General features: G+C 33.0%; 1 protein-coding gene and 1 long non-coding RNA gene across 2 annotated transcripts in view; one reads left to right on the forward strand and one right to left on the reverse strand.

Annotated features, from left to right (window-relative positions):
• The window catches only part of LOC117321753 (homeobox protein HOX3-like), a 44,831-nt gene extending 22,862 nt beyond the window's left edge, over positions 1-21,969 (reverse strand). The window contains exon 1 of the mRNA XM_033876269.1: positions 21,882-21,969. The gene's annotated coding sequence lies outside the window, so the exon portion shown is untranslated. The remainder of the gene's footprint in view (positions 1-21,881) is intronic.
• LOC117321754 lies at positions 4,184-22,092 on the forward strand. The gene is made up of 2 exons (XR_004531406.1): positions 4,184-4,327; positions 21,913-22,092. It is a non-coding gene; the product is annotated as an uncharacterized LOC117321754 (long non-coding RNA).
• The last annotated feature ends 3,264 nt before the right edge of the window (positions 22,093-25,356 follow it).

Consider the following 25,356-nt stretch of genomic DNA (forward strand, 5'->3'; position numbering starts at 1 on the left):
GAATTCCCATGGAACAAAATTTAATATCCAGACATGTTTTTTGTTTGTTAAGAATAGAGAAAATTATTATTATTTTTATCGTTAAAACATTAACGCGGAATAGAGTTAATGCGAATTGAAAAATGCAGTACTTTTCTGTAGGGAGACATAGATCATGTTTGAGATACTAGCGGAAATATATATACATATATTTTAGAATATGTTTGAAATGCGAAAAACACAAATATACAGAATGCAATTTCTCATTAACTGAAAAAACTGTTCCTTTACAATGGTAACTAAATCTAAATTTTATTGGTCTATGAAAAATAATTTTCAAGCCAAAATGTTATCGTTACCTTACGGAAAATTAGTATCAAAAAGAGTAAACTTTTCTCAGAATATTTATTACATTACCGAGCGAATTTATTTTTATTATATACATGTATATCTTACATTGAAGAATATTCTCAATATTATTGACTTAAATACAAAATTATTTAGATAAAACCTATATGTAATTATATAGAGTTAAAAGGGCGTGAAACAAACATGCGTTTACCCTTTCTACAAATCTATTATATCAAGAAAATTTATGACGCCCTGAATTGAAAACCCGCTTGGCTTCATAGGGTAATATGTCACCAATATATCTTGCCGAGCACGGTGGGTAGCTCACTTGATGGCTTCTCTCAGGGGTTTTATAGGCCTCGCCATTAGAGCAAAATTAAGGAGCATGAACCCCAATCAAAATAATGGATGTGTAACATACGATAGCTGATAATTATATTCTACTATAACAATTCTTTATCGGATGTGAGTGTTAAAAACCCTACGTCATTTGTATTAGAAAAATAGACTTTACTTATACAAATATTGTATAATAAAGGTTTATAAAAATATGAAAAAATGCTGATAAATCATAATAAATTGATTTAAATGGAAATTATATATGATACATTCAGATAGCGATCCATCAGGTAAACATTATATACAATGAAAATTATTCTATAGCTTATCACATTATTTACTAATTATATAACCCTGATATATTATTAAAGATCACGCACTGTATAAGTATTGCACTGAATGATATTTCGGAACATTATAATATATTTTTCGAATAAAATGGAAGGAAAAGCAAACAGAAATATATTTGTATAATTAAACAATTTCTTCTAGGAGGCGAGAGTTCGTTAAGCGTATACTTAAACATAACAGATGACGAAAAGTTATTGTAGATGAAAAGATTATAATATTATATAATTCTTCACAACTTGAAAAATCTGGAGCCGATTCACCACAAATTAAAACACCAGTTTTCTTTCCTTACTTTCGATACAGTAGGCAATTATGCTAGGGTCATAGTACTAGTTATGTAAGTGGCATTTCATTTCTGGGATATGGGGTGAAAATTGAAGCAAAGTATTTGGGATACGGTTGATATAAAACATTCACTCACTGACCTCTATTTCCACAGACAGGCACAATTTCTGACGTCCCTGCTTCACATATAATGCCGTGTGTTATATAATTAACAAGAGGTAGACACACTCTCGACATGCTTTCCTCAAATCAGCCCAACATCCTTTCCATCTTCCTATACTTCTTAATATCTCCTCTGACCCGTGTTGACCTTACGTGTTAGAGTTTTCCATGCCAATTCCCCGCAAAATAGCAGGTGCTGAATTGTTCAAAGTAATGCAAAACACAAATTGACAATGAATGAAAACCGAAAAGTTACCAGATAATCCAACAGTAAAAACACGAAATACCAGTAAAATACCGTTACTGAATTGACCCGATGGGTAAGTTTATCGGCTAGCACAGCCTGCTGTGCTCAATCACATCCTTACACACTATAGTGATTCTCATAGTTGTTTTTGTCAGAATACAGTACAAAGTTAGAGAACTACAGTTCCAGTCAAATATTCATCTGTAGAACATCAACCCGACTGTCTATCTATCACTGTTCACAACCGTGTTCTCATGTGAAAAACCTGACGGCCGTTTTCAATATGGCAACATTCTTTCTCGGATACGCTGTTTTAACTCGGATTCATTCATGCGGAACAGATCAAAACACGTGAAGCAAATTTGAAATGGTCTTTATGTTTGTCTGTGTCACTAACCCATAAACCACCCTTTCACCAAACACCAGTGTGAGATACACGGGCCAAGGGAGTTTTACCCGGAGTGACCCGGGGTTTGTACGGTTGTGACAGAAAATAGAGTATTAGTTTAATGTATATTGCACAATACTTTATTCCCGGATCTCTCACACATTATCGCACAAGTTTAATAGAAAATACGGATCTAGTCCGGTAAAATATTTGATACAATACCTCAAATGTAATTATCATAAATTCCTCCTCTATACATTAAAATTTTAGTATGCCTATTATTTAAGAAGATCAATGTTTGTGTTGACGTGCCGATTTGTAAATTACTATATTTCATTGGTAATTATTATTTTACATAAAGTATCGGTTAATTACATAGCGTATGTTGTGGTTAAATAATCCAAATAATTTAATAATGTGGCTAATTCAGTTTCATTTTTCTAATAATGCATAAAATTTTCAAAAATATTCAACTTATGAGCAAATCGTAAAGAATTAATGCAAAAAGAAAAAAAAATGTATCTATAGAGTGCACATCTCTGTTGTTGTTTCTGTACAAAGAAGACCCCACAGATAGTACATATACAGTGCGATAAATTCATATTATAACCTACGTATACTACTGTGTGGTAGGTACTGTGATTGTACATAGCCACGTGAATGTAACTAAATTAGCTAAATAGAAGGTGAAGGGGGAATAACTCTAATTACATTCCGTTAATTAACTGCGACGCCCATTGTCGCATCTTTTAACATATAGTGGTAAAGAACTCTCATGAGGCACTGATATAGTTAGTAATAAGCATGGAATAATCAATGCAATACTGGCACGTAAATTGAAAATAAGATAAATAAATGAAATAAAAAAATATTTTCAAAGATTAATATGTTAATATTATCTTCATTATAAAAGAAAATTATGTCTAAACTTGTATTTTACAAAATATAATTCATCTAAATCTTCACACATGAAATAATGTCACCTGTCGAACAAACATACTTACGTAAGATTGTACATGCTAGCACAAAAACGATGATGATGAAATAGGTATCTGTGTATAATAGGCGGTATGTTTGATAAAATGTGATACTTATTCACCGAATTTCAATAAACACATTTTTTAATATTTTTGTTTTCAATTTGCAAATTTGAAATGTCGAAAAATATAGCAGTATAAAAAAAGTATATATATACAGAGGTGCTATCTATATGCTTAATGCGCATTGGTGAATTAACTGCAGAATTATTATTATTTTTTTTTTTTTTTTTTGTTATAATTTCGACAGGAAACAGAGAATAGGCTAATTTCTGCTAAGTAATTTGAGGTGTAAATATGGATGAATTTCTGGTCCTTGTATTTAATGCGTGCCGTGTTGGATTATTTATACAGTAACAAATGGAAAGTACCATGTACATTAAAAACAGGAATACTATATTTTGAGAATTCAGTCTCCACAAATGCACATATTACAGTATTCTCTTTAAATTAGACAATGGGATATCGAAAACACGTGACATATTCAATAGAATACATGACAAAAACTCTTAGTTATTTTTTATCTAAAACTATATATAAAACGTTACTTTCTAATTCATCCATGAATAATCAGTCCGTGCATTGCTATTTTTGATTTAATTATGCCCAACTTAGCTAGTACTGAGTTTCCGTGAACACAAGCCGAAGTACATCTGGCCGTCCTACAGAGTGATACATTTCACCCCGTTCCTTATATGTACCGTATAAGCACCGTCTCTCAGCTGATGGCCCTCATCTATCATTTGCCATGAATGGGTCTACTTTTTCTATCTGTTCTCTTCTCATGCAAACTTTGTAAAAATTGGAAAATAATTGCCACAAAGCTGAGATAACAATTGGTTCTGAATTGCTTCCCTACTGCTAAGTGACAATCCATCGTTTGTCGATGAACGAGCAGCGCAACGTTAAGATGTTTGTAGGTTTTATTCTGTGCATTTTTATTTTGACATCTGACAGAATTGATAAATTAATATAACAAAAGGTCGTTTGTCAATGGTTTTGAAATCCCGGCACGAAACACAGAGTCGTTACTTTGCGTTCGGAAACAAAACGAACTGGTTGTAAGTTGAATATTCAGGGATTATCGTTGTGGTGTGCAAATGGCATTGAAAAACTACGACATTTATTTATAAATTCGGAAGTTTCCGTTGGTTTATGCAGAACATCACAGAATTAGGTTATAAGAAGGTAATGTTATTTTTTACATTGTTCTGATATGTGTGTTGAATATCTAACAGTAAATACACTACAATGAACTATATATACAGTATATATGTGTGTGTTTAAATTGTGATTCGTTTTATTTGTAATTTACGCAATAGTTTAGGGAGAGTTCTATAATATATAGGCTTGCATTATAATGGTATCAGCGTATTTAATTTTAAGTCTTTGGAAAAATTTGCACTAATGTACATTTTTTTATCTTAGATTTTTCTGACAAAAACACACATGAATCATTCTCTAGACAGAGGGGAGCAGGCATACAAAATGTTAATGGACAATAATATTTTAGCATCATATAACGAGGAGGAAAATACATTAATCACGTGAACATTTTCAACCACCCATGTGTTCATACCTATGATATTTTATTCATGTGTGGTTCATGCCATAAAATATATTTAAAGCGATGATATGCTTTGAGTCAATTTACCTCCGAACGTGACTGAAAATCCCCAGAAAAAACCCTTATATTTAGCTAGTGTTAAATGGGACACCTATTCAGGTATATCGTACTCGGTAAATCAAAATGAAAACATGCTTATGTTTTAATTTTGCTTAGAAATGTTTAACCCTTCAATGGAGTCTAAATAATTGTTTATATTTTGTAAATTTTGATATTAATACAATATCATATTTAACATTTGAAGTCCAATACACATAACTGGATATTCTTAACCATATTTTAGTGTTAATTGTTTTGTTAATTAACACGTATATATGGTATGTACACAGAGCGCTGTGGACACTAGTGATTTGAATATGAAGTGCCCGTCAGTGTTTACAAAGAGTATTTATAAATCGCCCTTTCTGAAAGATTTCCGCTCGAAATCAGAGAAACACCGAACGGTTCAACAATCAAAAGAATACGATTACAGATAACATCCCCGCGTACGTTTCACACAATGTCTACATTGCATAAATTTCCCTGTTAAAGTACACATCGTTTCTGATGATAAACGTACTCTAACAACTTATCACAGAAAGAGTATGTAGGATGAACGCTAAATCAAAATAAATTACGTTTACCGTTTCATATTTAACAATACAATAATATATGGGTTTTTTTTCACTCGCTTGGTCAACATGAATTATCGACAATAGAAATGTAATATATTCTGTACGTTTCTTTCTTTCTTTTCTCTCTTTTTTTCAACGTCATGCTATTTATCTTCTTATTTATTTTACATTTTAATATAATTTTATCCTAGTTTAAAATTCTGCAAGAACCTATTCATTTGTATGAACATTGTATTTTTGCTAAAAAGATCAACTGAGTTCATTTTTAACAACTTTAGGACACATAAAACATTAAAAAAAATAAATGTTTTTGATATTTATATATTACATTTTTGTGAATAGTTTTTTTTTACATAACGTATCTCTAAACATACTACATTTAATTAATGTAATTTTTTCTATAATGATTTCACATGTATTATACTTTTCATTGTTTGGTATGTGATTATGTATTTATCAATGAACATTCAGAAGGAACATAGATTTATATATGGAAAAACTTAATTAATGATGATAGTTTTTTTAGAATCATTGTAGTATTTTTTTTATCAATTTTTATTTTATTTATAGCAATATTTGTTTACGTATATTTGTTATGTTTTTAATCTATCTGATCTTGACGTTTTAGAAGAATAATAATCTAAGATTGAAGTGGACGTGAATTGCTTGTTGAAATTCGACATTTACGTGACAAGTATGTCAATTTTCGAAACATTTTATGTGAAATGTTCAATTCCATTTTAACACATCCCCCTTGTCCGACACAATGACTGTATCTTGTTGTAGATTCTGTTTGAAAGGTTGGACTATTCGATCTGAAGTTTATACAATGAATACAAATCGAATTCTGTAGTATGTATTTTTCTCTCTCAGGTTAGCAGATGTTAAGCTCTCAAAAGCCTCCCTAGTATCAAAGCAATTGTGAACGCGGGGTAATAAACTTCTGACTCGCGAGGGATTTTATATAGAAAATTAATGCTATTCGTTGGTGATTGGTTGCAGTAACATTCATGTGCGCCTTCAAAAAGATAAATCTGTTTGGCACACATATTCAATGTTGTATGTATGCTCCAGTATTGATTTCACCTTACATATTTTCGCCAACTGCTCGACTGTTGTAACAATGGTTGATGTATATTGTTCAACTATTTCAAAAAAAAAAAAAAAAAAAAATATGCATCTGTCTTAAACACAAATCCTATTCGAATATGATAGATCAGGAAAGCATGTTTAGATTAAAAAGATCGATTCAGCCAAAATCACGATGCCGCAATGGGTTACATAATCAGCAGATATGGCAATACATCTTATTACAATAAAGCTTAATCTATTATCTGTACATTTCCCTTGGCAACTGAAGTATACTTTCATTTTTGCCCTAAAATGGAAACTGTCGACAAATCACGTTATAAAGTATGAATGTGTAGGTTAAGGCTCTGTGTGAACCATTCTGTGACCAGCAGATCATCTCTACTGTAAGGGAAGACTGTCTGGTGACATTTTGCATACTGTGGATGTCATGCTGGCTTAAGGTGCAATACTGGTGATTTTGTACCTTGTTGACACCCTACTACACGGTCTGTACAGAGGACAGGTCTGTAGTGTGTTGTTATTCGTATCCGTGTTAACACGAGTTTACAGAGTCACCAGAAAGCCACTATGAAAACAGAAATACAATAGAAGCAGTTAGAATCTGAGGTAGCCGCAAGTCAAAGCGGTGTTTTCTCAGTAAACACGTTGTCAGGTTGTGAAAACACGTGTGACATTGACGTGGAATAGGATACACACAGTCAGGTGAAGATGCAAAGATTCTCCCAGTAAAGTATTGTCACCTTCCAGTGCCTCTAACGCGGGAATGGAAATTCATTGTCTTTGTCGTACCATATATCTTATATTGTACATGTTTATAAGTAATTTAAGAGATATTTAGCGTTGAGATTCTTTTGAATTCATTTGCCATAACTGTTTACAGTTTGTTTACAAAGTGAACAATTACGACACGACATTAACAAGCATGAAAAGCTTGTGGGACGCAATCCTTGTATAGCTAGGGGTGTAGTTCTGGCTCCAGAAGACATCACTATGGAATTCACAGTGAAAAAACGTCTTGTCAGCGCGGTGTCAGTTTACTATATTTTGATCACCGAAGTGCGATGCTGGTGATGGGATATACAGTGATATACTAGAGAACATATAACCCCATGTCTAGTGATATATATGTGTAGATATATGTAACAGTATATATGTATTTCTTCATATGACACAGTTTACATGTTTTGCATTATTTTTCAATAATTACGGAAAATGACCCAGTAAGTACGACGATTATGCAATGATTTTCTTCATATAACGATGGAAACATTTATATTTTTATATAGTGATGAATAATTAATATACTGAAACATACTGTTTATATTTACATCATAGACCAGTTAATAGATGGGTAAATAAAGTTATAATTCAAAGAGTCATGGATGCCATTTAGATATTCAATAGATCTGAAGAATATTATATTAACATAATATATATTAAATTTCATAGAGCATTCGATATTAGTAAAACTGCATAGGGTGATGGTCTCTAAAATATCAAATTTATGAATAGAATTGAGCTTTATAATTTTGCTCAATAGGATATGTCTGATTCTGGGGACCGTATGTTTCAATCTAGGGGGAGATAATCTAGTATTATAATTAAGCTGGGCAATTCTTCGCAAAAAACTTAGCTGTTGGCGGCCAGACTCAGGGTGGAAAGTTTGGGGTGAAATGCAGTATTTATATCTAGTTTAGTGTGCTGATTGTAGAATAAACATTGTAGTAGCTTAGTTTTTTTAGAAAAAAATGTAACCATTGATTTAGAATAGAAAAAAAATGTAACCATTTATTTTAACGACCTATTCCACATCATGTCATGACTATGAAGTAATCAATCTGATGTCAACAAACAATATTTGTAACACTGGAAAATAATTTATTTCACATATTGCATTAAAGGAAATATTTAAATATATTGTTCAAAACCCCACAAAAAAGGTTAAAAAACGAGCGCAATTGACTCCAACTGATCTGGCCAATGTCGGAAGTATTGACAAAAATCTACTTATACAATGCAAATATTATTCAAGCTAACAATCTGTGACCTTGCTAATGGATTGGTTGGATTATCGCTAGAAGTATACGTAAAGATTTTGCTTATTACACACCAAACGTCTTCAAAGCATTACGACCCATTGAAATGGAATAGATTCTTAAGGATAATAGAAAGTTAATGACACAACCTATTCCTTCTTCAAATTTATTCATTTACCAGACTGAGAATAGAAATCTTCAAAACGAATATTTGAAAAAGTAGCCAAACTAACGATGAATTGGTAAGAAAGAATCGTGTGACTTGGAGAACAAATTATCAAACCTTTTGATTAACAAATACTTTGATATCTGTTTGAAATAATGTTATTTGAATAACCAATTAGTACTTTAAAATGGAATTAAAGAGGCGAAAATTCGATACAGATCTCCATCAAAAGTTTTTTTTTCATAAATTGTTCATCAAAAATGATATTGATTTCAAGATAAAAAGACAAAGAATCGCATTTAAAATTTTTGCTCCAAACATCGTAAAAATATCCTTTTCAGTATCGTCTACTTGACCATGCATGCCGTGGTATGAAGGCGTGTGATCGTACAAAACATTTACCTCCTATATAGCATCCTAATGAATTGGGCGTCTTTTGAACTGACAAGTGTCATGATAAATTTTCCATTCATATCTGAAAATTTATGTGAATTTCAGTTAGCGACATTTCTGTTAACATATATTTCGCATTAAACGCCCGCTACGAATAAATGCTTTTGGTTTTTAATCATTTCTAAGCTTTATTATCCCTTTGCCGTCGTATTTTACAAGGATATATTTTCATTATGTATCACCAAGTAGTATATCGATATTAATAGACAGTTAGCCACATATAACAAAAGTGTCTGTCCAGATAGGAACCTTCTAATGTATCTGTGGTATACAAAACCATGTACCCAACACCTAACCGAATATCATTGTCTGTGTCGGGTCACAAGCAGATACATATAAAGTACAAAGTTCATGTCTTTTGACACGTGGTTTTATAACAGAAAGAATCAGACGCAGGCCCTTGGTTAGGGTTAGATATTATTTCGTCTGGAGATACCATGACATCCAAAAGAAATTCAACAACTTTGATTCAAGAAAAACAATCTCTTGGCTATAATGCTATTTAACGCTGAATATGAGAAACATGTGACGTAACATATTGATTACGTCATCATGTAGAATGAATATTTATGACTAATATCTTGTGATACCTTGTTATAAAACTTTAAGGGTCAGATCATTAATAACTACCCACCATTAGGTATGTCAATATTTGATTAGACAAAAAAAAAAAAACCAAAACAAACAACCAAACAAATAAACAAACCTCCCAGTGATATTTGAAGCAGTTTTAATCATGGATTAGAAAGCTTGTTATTGTCATCTTCTAATTCCACATAACAAAACGTTTTAAAGTCGCGTGTAGCAACTAAACATCTGACTACTTGCTGTCAATGGTGAGGTTAATATTGTCCTAGCCAGTCCTCTTTTGGTACAGAAGTTGGTTGGTGACATTATACGATGATATCAACAGTCAGTGAGACATATATTTAATAATATAAATCAAATAATAGGTTCTAGTTTGCATTTCTTAAAAAGAGAGACGAAATGCTTATCTAGATACTATTATCATTGTAGGAATCAGTTATATGACAACTGTCAAGTATAACCATTGTGTTGTATTTAATGATATCCATTTTGGGGAGTCAGATTCCACATCGTCATTGGGTGGATTCGAAGTCAGGATATATACTCAATAGCATGACACGACAAAAACATAAACCACAAAAAATGATGGGATCACAAGGATAAAGCATTAGAAATTAATAACATATCTGTCCGAGGTGAACAGGGTTCAGGTCATAAGTGTACCCAGTAACTATTATATTACACTAGTTTGTTAATATTGCAATTCCATCATATTAAGCTGAATAATAACCATGATATGCCCTTGGTATATTTGAAATCAAAACGGCGGTGATATAATTATTATCATGCAGAACAATAACAATAGTAATTCTTGTCTTTTCTTTCATTAAGCAATAGTCGATATCATACATTGCAGTGTATCAACATAGAGCTTTGGAAAGTATGCATGTCCTAGAAGTTATCTGATTTAATCTTACTCTGCTGATTGATTTCTGCATTGGGAAGAGTCACTCCTTGCTACAGGAGTTGGTCCAATTTTGACAACAGGCACATGGGAAGTTGTAGCCTCGCGTTAGTTTTCTGTCTGGTCGGTTAAGGGAAACTATCTATTTAGACAGTTTTAACACTTGAACTTGATGTATCTGACATTGATACGACCCGACTTTCCTGATTCAATGACCCTGCTCCATATCTTGACAATGAAAATAAAAGATAGGCACCTCTTCAGTTTAACTCAGATGTAAATTACCCCTCCCTTTTTGAATCTCGTTCTCGCGAGACAAAGGCGAGATAAAAGATATGCAAAAGTAGATCTTAGGTTTGTCAAACCTATCACGAGAACTACTTGAATTTTAACAGAGAATAAAATGCCAAATCTAATGGAGTGTTCTGTGGAAACTGGATCGCGATAGTCAGAGGGTCTATGTTATTAATGAATGCAAGATACGTGAATGGATAATTCGGAATTGATTCGTAGTAGTGTAATCGGGTGACTAGGCTGACACACCGTAAAAGGATATGCTAAACTGTGTCCCGATAGGGTGAACACAGGTATACGGACAAATATGGCTAGCACAATGAACGAATAGCGAACCTCTTGAGTTCATGGCCGGCGTATTTGGGACGTATTGTAAGCCACTTATGCGGCATGTGTCAGCTACAAAAGATGCTATACAGCATACTTCGCATGTTCCCGATTTTACACGAGCTTATATGTTACCGAGTGTATTTTGAATATATTATCATTTAGGTCATTTCCGGACCTTGGTGTCATTTAGTGTATATCACCTCACCCATTTCATAGCGTTCTCCGAATGATTACGACAGCATCAGATAAAATCCTAGTTTTTATTGTGATATGTTTTACTTCATATTTCCCGCCTGTGTGGTATGATATGCCCTTCTGTCAGGAAACATGGAAAATAGGTTGCATTCATGTTTCCATACACTATGTTGTTTGTTTTTATTTTTGTTTTTATCTTGAGGGGTTGTCTAAAGACATCCCTAAGAAAAGTCTTGAATGGTTCGCTAATAAGACTAAGTAGTAAGTTAAGCCCATGTTGGGCTCGTAATAAGAATATCAGTATCTAAATTTCTGGTTTTGAAACATTAAGAACCTCTTGCAGATACTTTAGTGCACACATTTTGTTTGATGTGTGTGTTGAAAATTCATTATCTTGACGTAAGAAAACATGATTGTCTCAGACATCATTTTGCAATGAACCGGATATGCGAATAAGTGAGATTGTCTTCATAGACTACTTTTGGCCTCTAAACCATCCTGAATGCAACCCAGGTTTTCCCTGACCACAGAATTCTGTTAATATGCATTTCGTTTATTCTCCTGCAATGCACGTTCATGTTATTAGTTTTTGCTCAGATGAACACGAAACAATTAAACTGGAAGTAGCAAATGAAGCACTGACGTCAATGGACAGATATCAAGCTAAAGATGTCGAATCTGGAAAAAAAACTATTGTCGCAACTCAACTGTACTTAAAACTGTAGACAACGAGTTCTAAATCACAAAGAGCTTCAAGACGGGTACAACAACTGCACGTGCATAATGATTGATGATGCTCACGAGCGCACGTGCAGTGGTCGTCTGCTTGAAAACTTCATGTTGTCAAGTGACATTTGATGCTAAACTAGGTCACACTTTAGAGACGAAAGCACATGAGTGGTATGAGGCTGGAGACAATACTTCCTACGAACAGCACAGGAATAATGCCTAGACAAGGATCTGGGTACACAAATGCCGGTCGTCACTGTGACACCGCAAACTGACAAACATCCTCAATGTTATGTTTAAGACACAGCCTATGTTAATTTCAAAACAAAACTCAATTGCAACATGTCATTTCATTACGAAAACAACTAGTTTGTACATCTGTTTTGCTATGGGGTTGTGATGATACACTGGAGCTATATATTACCTAGAAAATGAGATATTTTCCAATAAATGAACCACCATTGAAAATTCTACAATAAATGTTACCTTAGATAATTCCTATCACTGGCAGATGATATGCAATACCGACATTTTACTGCCATACATAGGAATATAGTAAAATTTTAAAAGAAAGGAGAGGGACATTAATGTGTATAGCTCTAAACATTGATTAACTTGTAGACTAGTGTCAAGCATTATCCAAGGATAATTGCATAAAAGCGGAGTAGTCAATTTAAGTTTCTGTCTCAGGCTACATAATGGATGTATTAGGATTGTAGAATGTAAGTGCGAGTAAATGTATTATAAAATTATCATTTTGTAAGTTATATGGTACCCCAAAAACTGTCTACGCTTTGCTTTTTCTACAAACTATCCAGTTTTTACCATCACATGTGACAAGGGATGACTACAAACCACGATGGAAAGTGTCCACGAACATCACATATTTGATAGTATACTTCTGTGTTGAAGGAGCTTTGTAAGACCCGCGATAGACCCAGACCTTTCGATATCATGATTCGTGTTGTTGGAGCTGTAGTAAACCTGCGATGGACCCATACCTGTGAATCTGATGATGCGTCTTGTTGGAGCTGTATTAAACCCAAAAACAGACCTAGACCTGTGCATATTATGATGCGTCTTTTCGGAACTGTATCAGACGCGCGATAGCCCCAGATCTGTGGATATTATGATGCGTGTTGCGACTATATCCCAATAGACCTACAGAGCTCTGTGAGCCAATTGACAAATATTTTCGACGCTCTGTGGTGAAAATTGGCAAAACAGACTGATTGTTTTTCTCAATTACAATCGATTGGGGATATCGTGCTAATTCCAAGTAAGGAAGGGCAAGATGTTAGGGCTAAAGCAAACACTGTCAGGCCAGCTATCATAAGGCGCGCCAAGACGTGTATAGAGCAATCAACTTAATAGCTACGCTGATGGCCAATCAAACAGACATTGGGTTCCCAATCAGTGTTCTACAATAATACAACTCTCCTAACTTTTAAGAGTTTAAAGCGATTGATAACAAAGTGGCAAATGTATAAAGGCATTAGTCAGGTCACACTTAAGGGTATACATATTTTATACTATGATTTACATGCAAAACAAACGTTTAAATGCCCCCTTCACCTATCGATAACGAAATGAAACACACATAACCGGAACAACAATATAGATTATAGGGTAAGAATAAGAATATTATTTCCTACGTCATCATTAGAAAACCAAGTGAACAGAAATAAGTGAAAACATTACAAATCGATTAAAAATGTTATCCAATGCTGCATTCATTTCTCAATTCTTTTATTACCTTTGGCCTAACTGACAATCAATTAAATACAAACACCAAATGCAATATGGCATAAAAAGAAAACAGAAAGCGAGATTCATATATACTTGGCATTATTTGATATTTTAGCAATTATTTGTAAGTAGAAATAGTTCTGTGACATTTATTTGTATAATCGAACTCAATTATCTTGTTTGATGTCCATTCATTTTATGAAAAACTTTCGAAAATACATAATTCATATAGTCTGGTACTTATAGAACTATTGGTAATTATTGCTGACTGTCAGATATTAAGTTAGACGGTGCGCGTTAGTATGCCCGGGGGTAGACTGCCCCCTGTCTCTAGAATATTAAAATTATAAATAAAATTGAGCTTTATGATTTTGATCCCTAGGATATGTCTGATTCTACTAAGTTTCAAACTAGGGGCAGATAATCTGGTATTAGAATTTAGCTTGGCAATTCTTAACAAAAAACTTAGGGTCTGGTGGCCAGTCTAGCCCGGGGGTTACTCTATCAATTCTCAACACCCAAGTTCTAATTCAAAGGACATAGGTATCACTAGATAAGGCTTAGATGTACGTGAATATGTTGTTGATGAAGTAGAAGCCACTTGACCTTCCTGAATAGTTCTCTTTTATTTGTGCAAAGTTGGCCATAGAATACGTTAGTAAATATTGTGGTAACACCTTTCCCTCGTTTAAGCAGTTTCAGTTAAAATTATGGTTTGTTTTCAATGTCTTCGTTTTGTATCTGTACACCCGCATCAATAGATATTGTCTGATGTCATTGATATATATCGCGCCTCTGTAGAATGATGTATGACGTTTATTGTAGATTGTTAACAAGGTACCGTATAGTAGATTAGTATATCTTGTGTTGCAAGCAATATGAATATGTAGATTGAACGTAGCTATGTGTATGTATATGTATATAGACAGGTTTAACGATTTGTATATACATTATGCACATAGGCTAGGGTTAATCGTATTTCTTTATAGAGGTGACTATATTGTAGCGTGGTGCTTTCCTAATTATAACATGTTTTGTACTTACATCACAGGCCACTTTGCATATCTAGTTAGCGACTGTTGTAAATTCATTTCCATAACCATCGTTCATAAAGTGGATCCGTTTTCATAACTAATATACACCAGCTTTTAAGTCTATGATAGTAAGGAATATGCATTATGATTACTCTGGAAATAGCTATGTACTCTGAAAGTAAGGGGTATAAATTATGAATACCATGTAAATAAATAGTAAGATATTAAGGAGCACCCGTTATGATTACTCTGGATATAACTATTTACTCTGATATTAAGAAGTATCCATTACGAATACCCTGTAAATAAGTAGTAAGATAGTAAGGAGTATCCATTATGATTACTCTATAATTAGCTATGTACTCTGATAGTAAGAAGTATCCATTATGGTTACTATATAATTAGCTATGTACTCTGATAGTAAGAAGTATTCATTATGGTTACCCTGTAAAATCTATGTACTCTGATAGTAAGAAGTATCCATTATGATTACTCTATAATTAGCTATGTACTGTGATAGTAAGAAGTATCCATTATGGTTACCCTGTAAAATCTATGTACTCTGATAGTAAGAAGTATCCATTTTGATTACCCTATACATTACTCTGTACTCTAATAGTAAGGAGTATCCATTTGATTACTCTATAATTAGCTATGTACTCTGATAGTAAGAAGTATCCATTATGGTTACCCTGTAAAATCTATGTACTCTGATAGTAAGAAGTATCCATTATGATTACTCTATAATTAGCTATGTACTCTGATAGTAAGAAGGATCCATTATGGTTACCCTGTAAAATCTATGTACTCTGATAGTAAGGAGTACCCATTTGATTACTCTATAATTAGCTATGTACTCTGATAGTAAGAAGTATCCATTATGATTACCCTATAATTAACTATGTACTCTGATAGTAATGAGTATCCATTATGATTACCCTATAATTAGCTATGTACTCTGATAGTAATGAGTATCCATTATGATTACTCTATAATTAGCTATGTACTCTGATAGTAAGAAGTATCCATTATGGTTACTCTATAATTAGCTATGTACTGTGATAGTAAGAAGTATCCATTATGACTACCCTATAAATGACTCTGTACTCTAATAAGGAGTATCCATTATGATTACTCTATAATTAGCTATGTACTCTGATATTAAGAAGTATCCATTATGGTTACCCTGTAAAATCTATGTACTCTGATAGTAAGAAGTATCCATTATGATTACTCTATAATTAGCTATGTACTGTGATAGTAAGAAGTATCCATTATGACTACCCTATAAATGACTCTGTACTCTAATAAGAAGTATCCATTATGATTACTCTATAATTAGCTATGTACTCTGATATTAAGAAGTATCCATTATGGTTACCCTGTAAAATCTATGTACTCTGATAGTAAGAAGTATCCATTTTGATTACTCTATAATTAGCTATGTACTCTAATAGTAAGGAGTATCCATTATGATTACTCTATAATTAGCTATGTACTCTGATAGTAAGAAGTATCCATTATGATTACTATATAATTAGCTATGTACTCTGATAGTAATGAGTATCCATTATGATTACCCTATAATTAGCTATGTACTCTGATAGTAAGAAGTATCCATTATGATTACTCTATAATTAGCTATGTACTCTGATAGTAAGAAGTATCCATTATTGTTACCCTATAAATATATATGCACTCTGATTGTAATGAGTATCCAGTATGATTTACCCTATAAAAAGTTATGTACTCTGATATTAAGGAGTGTCCATTATGACAACCCTGTAAATAACAATGTAACCTACTAGGAGTAAGAGAGTCCTCCCACTTAGAAGCTGGGATACCTCTCATTTCTCCCTAATAGCGTCACTTTAGTCCCTGCAATGCAGTTAACTTGTTACGTCGTTTGGGTAATTGTATAAGTGATCATTCTGATGAAGAGGCTACGAAGGTTGAATCAGTGTCACATTGTGATCATAACACTGCTATTCCAGTGTATGTTCATGCTTAATTGTCAATATCTAAATATATAATCCCATGAGTTCCTCCTATATCAAGGTGAGTATAGTTTTAATTTGTTGGGAATGATAAGCATTCGTTTGTTTGCTATATCACAAACACAACACATGCACAGTATATGCATAACAATGGTAAAACGTATCAAATGGTAGATAAGAAGCGAATGGGAAATATTGTATCTGAGGCACCAATGGCAATGCTTGGTATGCTAGTTCATAACGCATAAAGAGTGAAAATGACGCAAGTTCACAATTGATATAAATATGAATCTATAACAAAGTCCTTCAGATTTATTGTCCCGTGTGCTTCGCCTATACATTTAAAACGAGGTTAAGACAATTACAATAAGTGAACGAAATAAATGATTTGTGTACGTTCTTAAAAACAATTTTGTTAAATAGTAATCAAAAGTAAACTGTTCACTTCATTTTGTGTTATAAGGAGTATGGACAGGTTAACTTCTAATTATCAGTTTCAGTGTTCCCTTGCCTTCTTCAAAGTATTCAACTCAGTAAATACATTAAACACAGTGCTTTAAAATTTTATGCATATTGTGGAAGCAACCATATTTCAGCCTGCAGTACATTTAGTATATATTTGAGAATATATCAGTAGATAAACTAACAATACAATTAAACTTATTATCCTTTCAGTGATCAATATGTTCAGAACACAGTGGTTTTCATTTCCAATATTCCTAATTAATTCAGATTATTACCTTTCTCAATGTTGCTAATAGTCATAGTTGTAACGTGAGAAACAAATTACATTAAAAGTATCCCTTATTAGATTTGACTCCGATTTCTGACGAAAATCGCACATGGTGAAATCAGTTGGCGCAAATATTTGGTGACTATAGATGAGCTAAAATATATATTGTGACGACTTAGATTGCCAGCTGAATCATATCTCTGTATCCGAGGATACCAAGCGTTGACTCCCAGCCAATCAGTCTAATGAGCTTCGTCAGCTAAGTCCAATTAAAACGCTTTACAATTAGACTGTTGGCATACAGCAGCCAATCAAAGTGTCTGTTAGATTAATGACCAGATTGCATGCACAGCAACTGTGCTTATTTGTCATTGGTCTTCAAAGGGATTATAAGATTTTAATTAAAGATGGTTGACTGTGTTTAATGACATAAGGACACGATGACACCTTTCCTCGGAAGATTGCGTGGGTATTGCTATACACTAAATAATTTGAAACAATTTATATAGAAAGTATAGTAATTTTATTTAGCCATGGAGTGGAATTCCAGTAAGGGGGAAAAAGGATACCAAACAACATAATGAACTATGGGGCTGAAATGGGTATATGTAATTTTAGAGTATATTTAATCATCAACTAATTATGATTTATATCAAATGTATGTCTATTTGGTGATGGCATTTATCCTAAATATTTCTGTAAAATATCTTTACATAGTGAAGTACACGTATATACTCTAGATACGCTATTTTATTCACGGTCAAATCCTCCCCAGGCCTTACTCTAATCTCTCAATCAAACTTATTTACTTTTCATGAAATACAACAACAAGTTCAGACACCTCGTCTGAACAAATTTGAGGCTATATTCATGCATAACTTTTGACAGAATAAAAATACAAGTATATCGCCCTGGGGCCAACGAGTATACTCGAAATAACACACTGAAACCTCTGGATTTGACAGGTCCTGTCTCCTGATATAGACAACCGTAAACAGCCTTGCTCTGGCATGTATCCATCACAAATTCTGGACCGTGGTCGGTGAAGACTCTGGCGGAATTATTGATCCGGTGTACTTGTCGGACTAATAGAATTTCATCGTTTGTGAAATAAACATAGTGCACAAGATGATATAGATTTCATACTCGCAACCATGGAAACGCATGCAATGGCGATTGTAAACACTATGGCGGATCAATAATGTATAATAAACAGCAATAATCAATAATAGATAGCCATTGGCTGACCGTGCAGAGACGCCATACATGAATAGATGGTGTGAGTTGTCTAAAACGTCAATATGATAATATTTGAATTTATAAATAAATCCATGCATAGTTGATGCGCGAGATAAACTAAGATATACGTTGACAGCTCATAATTAATCTCTATTTCGGACAGAAAGCGAATATAGTGACAGGCAAGGATTAATGATACTGTAAAACAATATATATATGTCAATGAAAGCGGTTCTATAAACCACATCATTAAAGATTTCAGCATCACACTGATGCCGTATCAAAGCAAAAATATCATAAGCATTGTCAGAAATGTCGGAGAATTAAATAATGGTAAGAACATATATATCGGGGGTCATTGATACGAATGTCCATCAGCATATATCGTAAATATATCGAAATGCTAGTATCAATTTTGGCACTAATAATTCATTTATTCTTCCGCAATCGTTACTCTCACCGATGGTTCATGTAGATAGACAATGTGTGTTCATGTTTAAAGCGACATTAATCGAAATCGTTAAAATAAATCACAAAACAAGGAACGGATTGTACATACATAATGTTAAGGTTTTAAGGTTTTAGAAATCACGTAAAAAATAATAAAGTTATATGTAAGATTTATTTTTCAATAATAGTAAGGTTTATATTTCAACTAACCTTTCGGTTCAAAATTAAATTCAATAATTATTTATATCATTATGATATCATATAGGGTCTAGTAAGTAATAACGACATTATGGTTTAATATAGGTACTGGATCCAAACAAACAAATATTCGCTGGATGCTTATTACTAGAAACAGATAATTTGCGTAAGATTTCATTAAACAGTATGTAGCTATTTTTAAGTACAAAGATGATCCCATTGTATAAAGCTTGATTATTACATACTGTGTTATTAAATGGAAGTATCCAAGACATATTCAATTTTCTTGTTACTAAAAACTAGATTCCTTTATCGGTTAAATATTAAGTTTCAGTTAACGTTAAACGGTGAATAGTTTAAGTTGTTAGTTTCATTAGATAATTATTTTCAATCTTACTACAGCTATTGATCCGAAATGGCATAAAAAGTAATCCGATCTTAATGTCATAGAATTGAACATAATTAATGATAACATGTTTTTTTTTCTCTTTTTTTTCGTTGGTGTTGATAGAATTTTAAATGTGTTATTATTAAACGCGAATATGCAATAGGTCATTTATTTAGAAAACCTACTATGAATAAATGATTTAATGAAATAAGGCAGAATTTTCTCAATAAGATGTATGATATTTGTAGTTTCCTAGAATTATTAATAAACTTCATGTGTAAACTGTGGATTGTGTGTGTGTGTGTGTATTTACTACCATTTTATAATGCTGATAATTGTAAAAATAAAGGTACCCCTATTTGTGTCAAAAAATTATATTGAGAAATATTGTCGCGGTGTCCGAGTTGTAGTCCGGCCGCCGTTTTGTGTCTTGTGTGTGGGATCACAACCAAGATGTGGTAATAAATCACCATTAACATATAAATCGCCATGACGGCATTTATAGTCGCTTTACACACGAGAATGTTCATTTCAATCACGATAAACCGACCCAAACAGCCGTTCGGAAACAATTCACTCGCACGCTACATCATCAAATAAATAGGTGGTTTTATATATGTACTCTACTTAGTGTCAGTTCACGTTCTCTATGAATTAGTTTATTTTGTTAAATACTTACTTGTTTGAGATTTTTTTTCCCATTTTATATATCAAATTAACGTCGCCATGTTTTAATTCCGCCATGTTTGTTTTAAAATTTTTAAAAGCTTATTGATATTTTATAGAAATATATAAAATATATAAATCTGTTTCAACAACTTCGCATATGGTGAAGCAATAGATGGCATTCAATTGTATCTTAATTCTTCAATATAACATTTAAATTCAAATCAAATTCATCGTAATTTATTTGCTTCTTTTTTACATACTCCATTATAACATTGCTACATATATATTAATATATAATATAAATATGCTGTATCACGAATTTACCTGTAATGCGTTACTATGTATTGCAGGTTAATATAGATAATGTATTTAAATTGCATACTTGCTTTAAACAGATCACCTACGATAGCACTAGGTTGAATATTTTGGTGTTTTGTTATGTGGAATACTCATAACTTTATAATAGATTAATCATTCATAAGGTATACCGTCTTTGGTATGACATAAACAATTGTTTACTGACTGGTTTTGATAAACTTGATTATACTTCCGTAGACGAAAATACTGAATGTTTATCTAATTGGGCAATATACCATCATTTAATTACATTTTAAATAGTTTTAGAATTATAGACAAATATAGTCTATTGATGTAGGGATTCTCAGTTTGGTGTTTCTTTTTCTTTTTCCTTTTAATTTTTGCAATACCGACATCTATTTACTTTACTTTATACCACATAATGCGATGTTCGCGATTTTATTTTTTTTGTACATGTACATATCTAAACAGCCCATCGAATTTGTTTTGATTAGAAACTTAGTTTAACAATATGACATGTTGATATTTATTTTAAGGAATTGTGAAGTGAAATTTGTCATGAAGCTTTATTGCTTTGCATGGAAACAAGCGACGATCATATTAATAGAGATTTGATTTTATAGAACATATCCTTGAACTAAAGTGCATGAGCACACATTAGTCGTTATTAAATGTCATTAACATTATCTTTGTATGTGCATTTACTTCATAACTTAGATATATATGGTAAATTGTATAAGAGCCTTAATATTTATTGAAACATATCAATGTAAAACAAATCGTTAACCTTATTCATGGTTAAGAATCCTATTTAATATAACCGAGAATGTTTTTCTGTGGATTATTGATGTGCCCATTGGTTAGACACTCATGTAGGCGCACTAGCATTATTACGATACCATAGTATAACCTAAACATAGAGATGATATGGATACTTACCAATATTCAGCTCAAGTGCTCTCCGTTTCAGGGGGTAAAGTAAACTCTGAGTCCAGTGATACGAAGACGGTATTGGCAGATCCGGAATCCTGCATAAGAACAGAAAACATCGACTTATTGGGACTGACAGCTACACGTTTATCCTATTTCGGATCAAAATTTAGTTTATACCGTAAGTCAAAATAAAGTATTACATAATACGATTTTAAAAGAATGTTTATTTTATCTATTTCGTTTGAAGAAATTGCGTGCGTCGATAAATTAAGAATTAGATCGACCGCCAATGGTGAACTATTCATCAAACACACACCAATGGAAAGCAGGGGTACTATCTTCTCAACGTTACGGCTGGCTGGTCAAAGTGCCATTCGGAATTTCCTAACAACTCCGTTTCAGCAGGGCTAATTCAACCTAGCGAGACATAAGAAAACCGTTTTGGGAGATAAATCTCCCCTGTGAGGGACAAACGTTAGACTCAAATAATTTTAAACTTGACAAGTCGACTTACAGGGGGTCGTGGTGAGAATTTATCTGTTTGTATATCACATATATTTACAAAATAACCTCCATCTCGACTGTTGTTGGTCCGATATACCGGAGCACGTGCTATCGGGTTTCTAATGACTGTGTATCACACCTTAGATCTGGCACGCCGGGTCTGGGTATATACACTTCGTTCTATTTGGCAAAACAGCATTTCATGATCATATCAGCCCGTCACATATATTTTCATAAAATATTCATCCACTTTTATCAATAATGATATTTAATTTCCTGCAAAATTTTGTAAAGAAGGCTATTTGAGATAGGGTGTAGAGGCGACACCTGATACATGAGGTATAACAGAGTTTGATAGAGATTTCACTCGCCCGTACACATTGGTCGTGACACAAATTACCCATAAATGTCTCTACCATTGCACTGTGATCTCAACTCCATCCAATTTACCCTTCAAACAGTCTGCTTTGTCAGGGAAGTACTCTGCATATATTTAAATTCTGATAGCCAGTTGATAGGTAATCAATAATAAATCGCAATTATACAAAACAGAAATATTTTTGTTCTTTTTGTGATTTGTTCTTTTTTGTTTTCGCTTTTATCTTAAACATAATTTCATTTACTGCGAAGTATTAGAACTGTTCGAAGTGACGTTAATATTGAGAAATATCATTGTGTATCATACTTCAGTATAATTATTTTCTAAGAAAAGTGTATTTTCGTGTAAAGTACAAGTTTGTTCTACGCCTTGCTCCATTGGTGTTAAATAGTATAAAGTAGCTACGAAAAAAGTAAATAGAATTATTTTCAGAAATATGCAAACTAATAAACTTCAAATAAACTGTTTGTGCATGCATGTCCATTAAATCAGAAGAACTAGAAAAAAAAACAACTTTCAGATCGAGAAAGTTTCTACTGCCACCTTGCCAGTGGCAGTACAGAGGGTCGCTACGGATGTTTCCATAGCAGTTTTAACAGGTTCCAAATTAACAGCAGGACAAATGGAAATGGAGCATGTTTTTTTTTGTAAATATTTGAACCCTTCACATTTGACAAGTCTGACTGAAAGGACCTAGTTTACTCAGATAATAATAAAATGTGTTGAAGATTGTTTAAATGCGATTGAATCAATACAGTCTATGATATTTAAAAGTAATGAAAAAGACTTTTTGACATTCCCAACATATTCCTCTTATCACAAATACTAAAAATACAACTATAGAGATCGTTTTGGGTCGAGATATGCAGACATTTGTAAATTGAATTAAAGTAGTATCTGCAGAAAACCAGAACACGACTAATACACGATATGCCACGTAATGATATTCATAATTATCAATGGAAGTCGCGCAAAATTACAGCAGTTGATGGGCTAGATAGATGCGAGTTAATTTCAATATAAAAAGTTTAAAGTTATAGGATAAGATATTAATTGAAGCATCCCACGATTTCGATATACTTTAATTACCTTAACATGTAAGCATGATTTAGACCATAGAAAACATTAAACTGATTCCGTTGATGGTAACGCATCCATACATATGGATATAGCACTGGCATACAACTGTCATACAACTGTCATACAACTGGCCAATATATTGAGCTTTTGGCCGATATAAAAATTCCAGGCGAACTATTTACCTTTCGCAAATCGTTTATATCACAGACTTCTCCGTTTTCAATTAAATGTATACCAATAATGTTACTATACATAGTAATAAAACCTATTTTAGTACTCTTCATTTTTGGCAGATTTTCCAATGTATGCATGCGTAATGTCAATATCAGCTAATTTGGAAATATTTGGAAAACATTTATCTTGTCAGTTCAGAAGAAATTAGCATTTTTGGACGTTTGGCAGATATGCGCCTGTTTTACATGTCGATGCTAGTTTGTCTATACCAGAAATATCGCCGAAGAGGAGTCGACGATGGGGGTAAATGGGAGCATATTGAAGGACACATTTGGGGGATCAGTAATGTATGTACGTAATACCTCCCTAACAAACACAGCTTTACAATTACATACAGCATCTGTCATGCATTCACCGGCAGATTGCTGGGGATTGAGATTAATGTTTTCTTTGTTGTTGGTCTTCCATTGTAGATGACTAATGCTTTTACATAAGTCGGATGATTGGCCTCTACCACTGCGCTAAGTAAACGTGATCCTTACCGCAATGGAAATATACGTGGAATTCAATTTGAATTACATTCAGTTTTTGCTGTGCCTTCGAAAATGGCTACCATATTAAAAAAACATTCCACTGAAACGATATCGTTTGTAGAATCAATGAATGTTTTCAATGCACGATAAAGCAGTATTCCCAAACTGTTCGTTCATTTAATTCTATTGCCTTAATGTCCGCTAGGTTTTAGACCAAAGATCGAAGAGCAGGACGTTTATCATGTATTTGATATCAAAGGAATGCTGACATAATGTCTCCTAAAATGCAAAGGACAACTCGACCTCTCAGGAATGCCTTACTTTAGAATTGACGGACACATACGATCACTTTTTGTCACAAGTTGGAAACCAAAAAGAACAGAAACTTTCGCAACGTGAAATTAATTCATCTGAACTTGAATTAAACAAACTTAATTCACATGGCAATCAAAGGGAAAAACTCATGTACATGTGAATAACATACAAACACATCAACACATACAAAACAACAATTCAAAACTGCTCAATACTGACCATACACACTTGCCCACAAAAAAATACACATCGCTAAAAGAAATCGACGGTATTTGCGTCATATATGTATTGTGAGTTTCATTAAAACCGCTGCGTGAACAATGATTCCAGTATCAGTAGTTATTGGTAACTTCTAAAAGGGGGTAACAGTATAACGTGAACATATACGATAAATAGGCATCGCCATCGCTCTGTTCTTAAGATTTTCATATTGACTTGCTATTGATCATATTCTATTGAATAGAACTGTCCACAGATTAATCTGCTGTTACTTTTC

This window comes from Pecten maximus, chromosome 2 (genome assembly GCF_902652985.1).
Source record: "Pecten maximus chromosome 2, xPecMax1.1, whole genome shotgun sequence".
NCBI classification, from domain to species: Eukaryota; Metazoa; Mollusca; class Bivalvia; order Pectinida; family Pectinidae; genus Pecten; species Pecten maximus.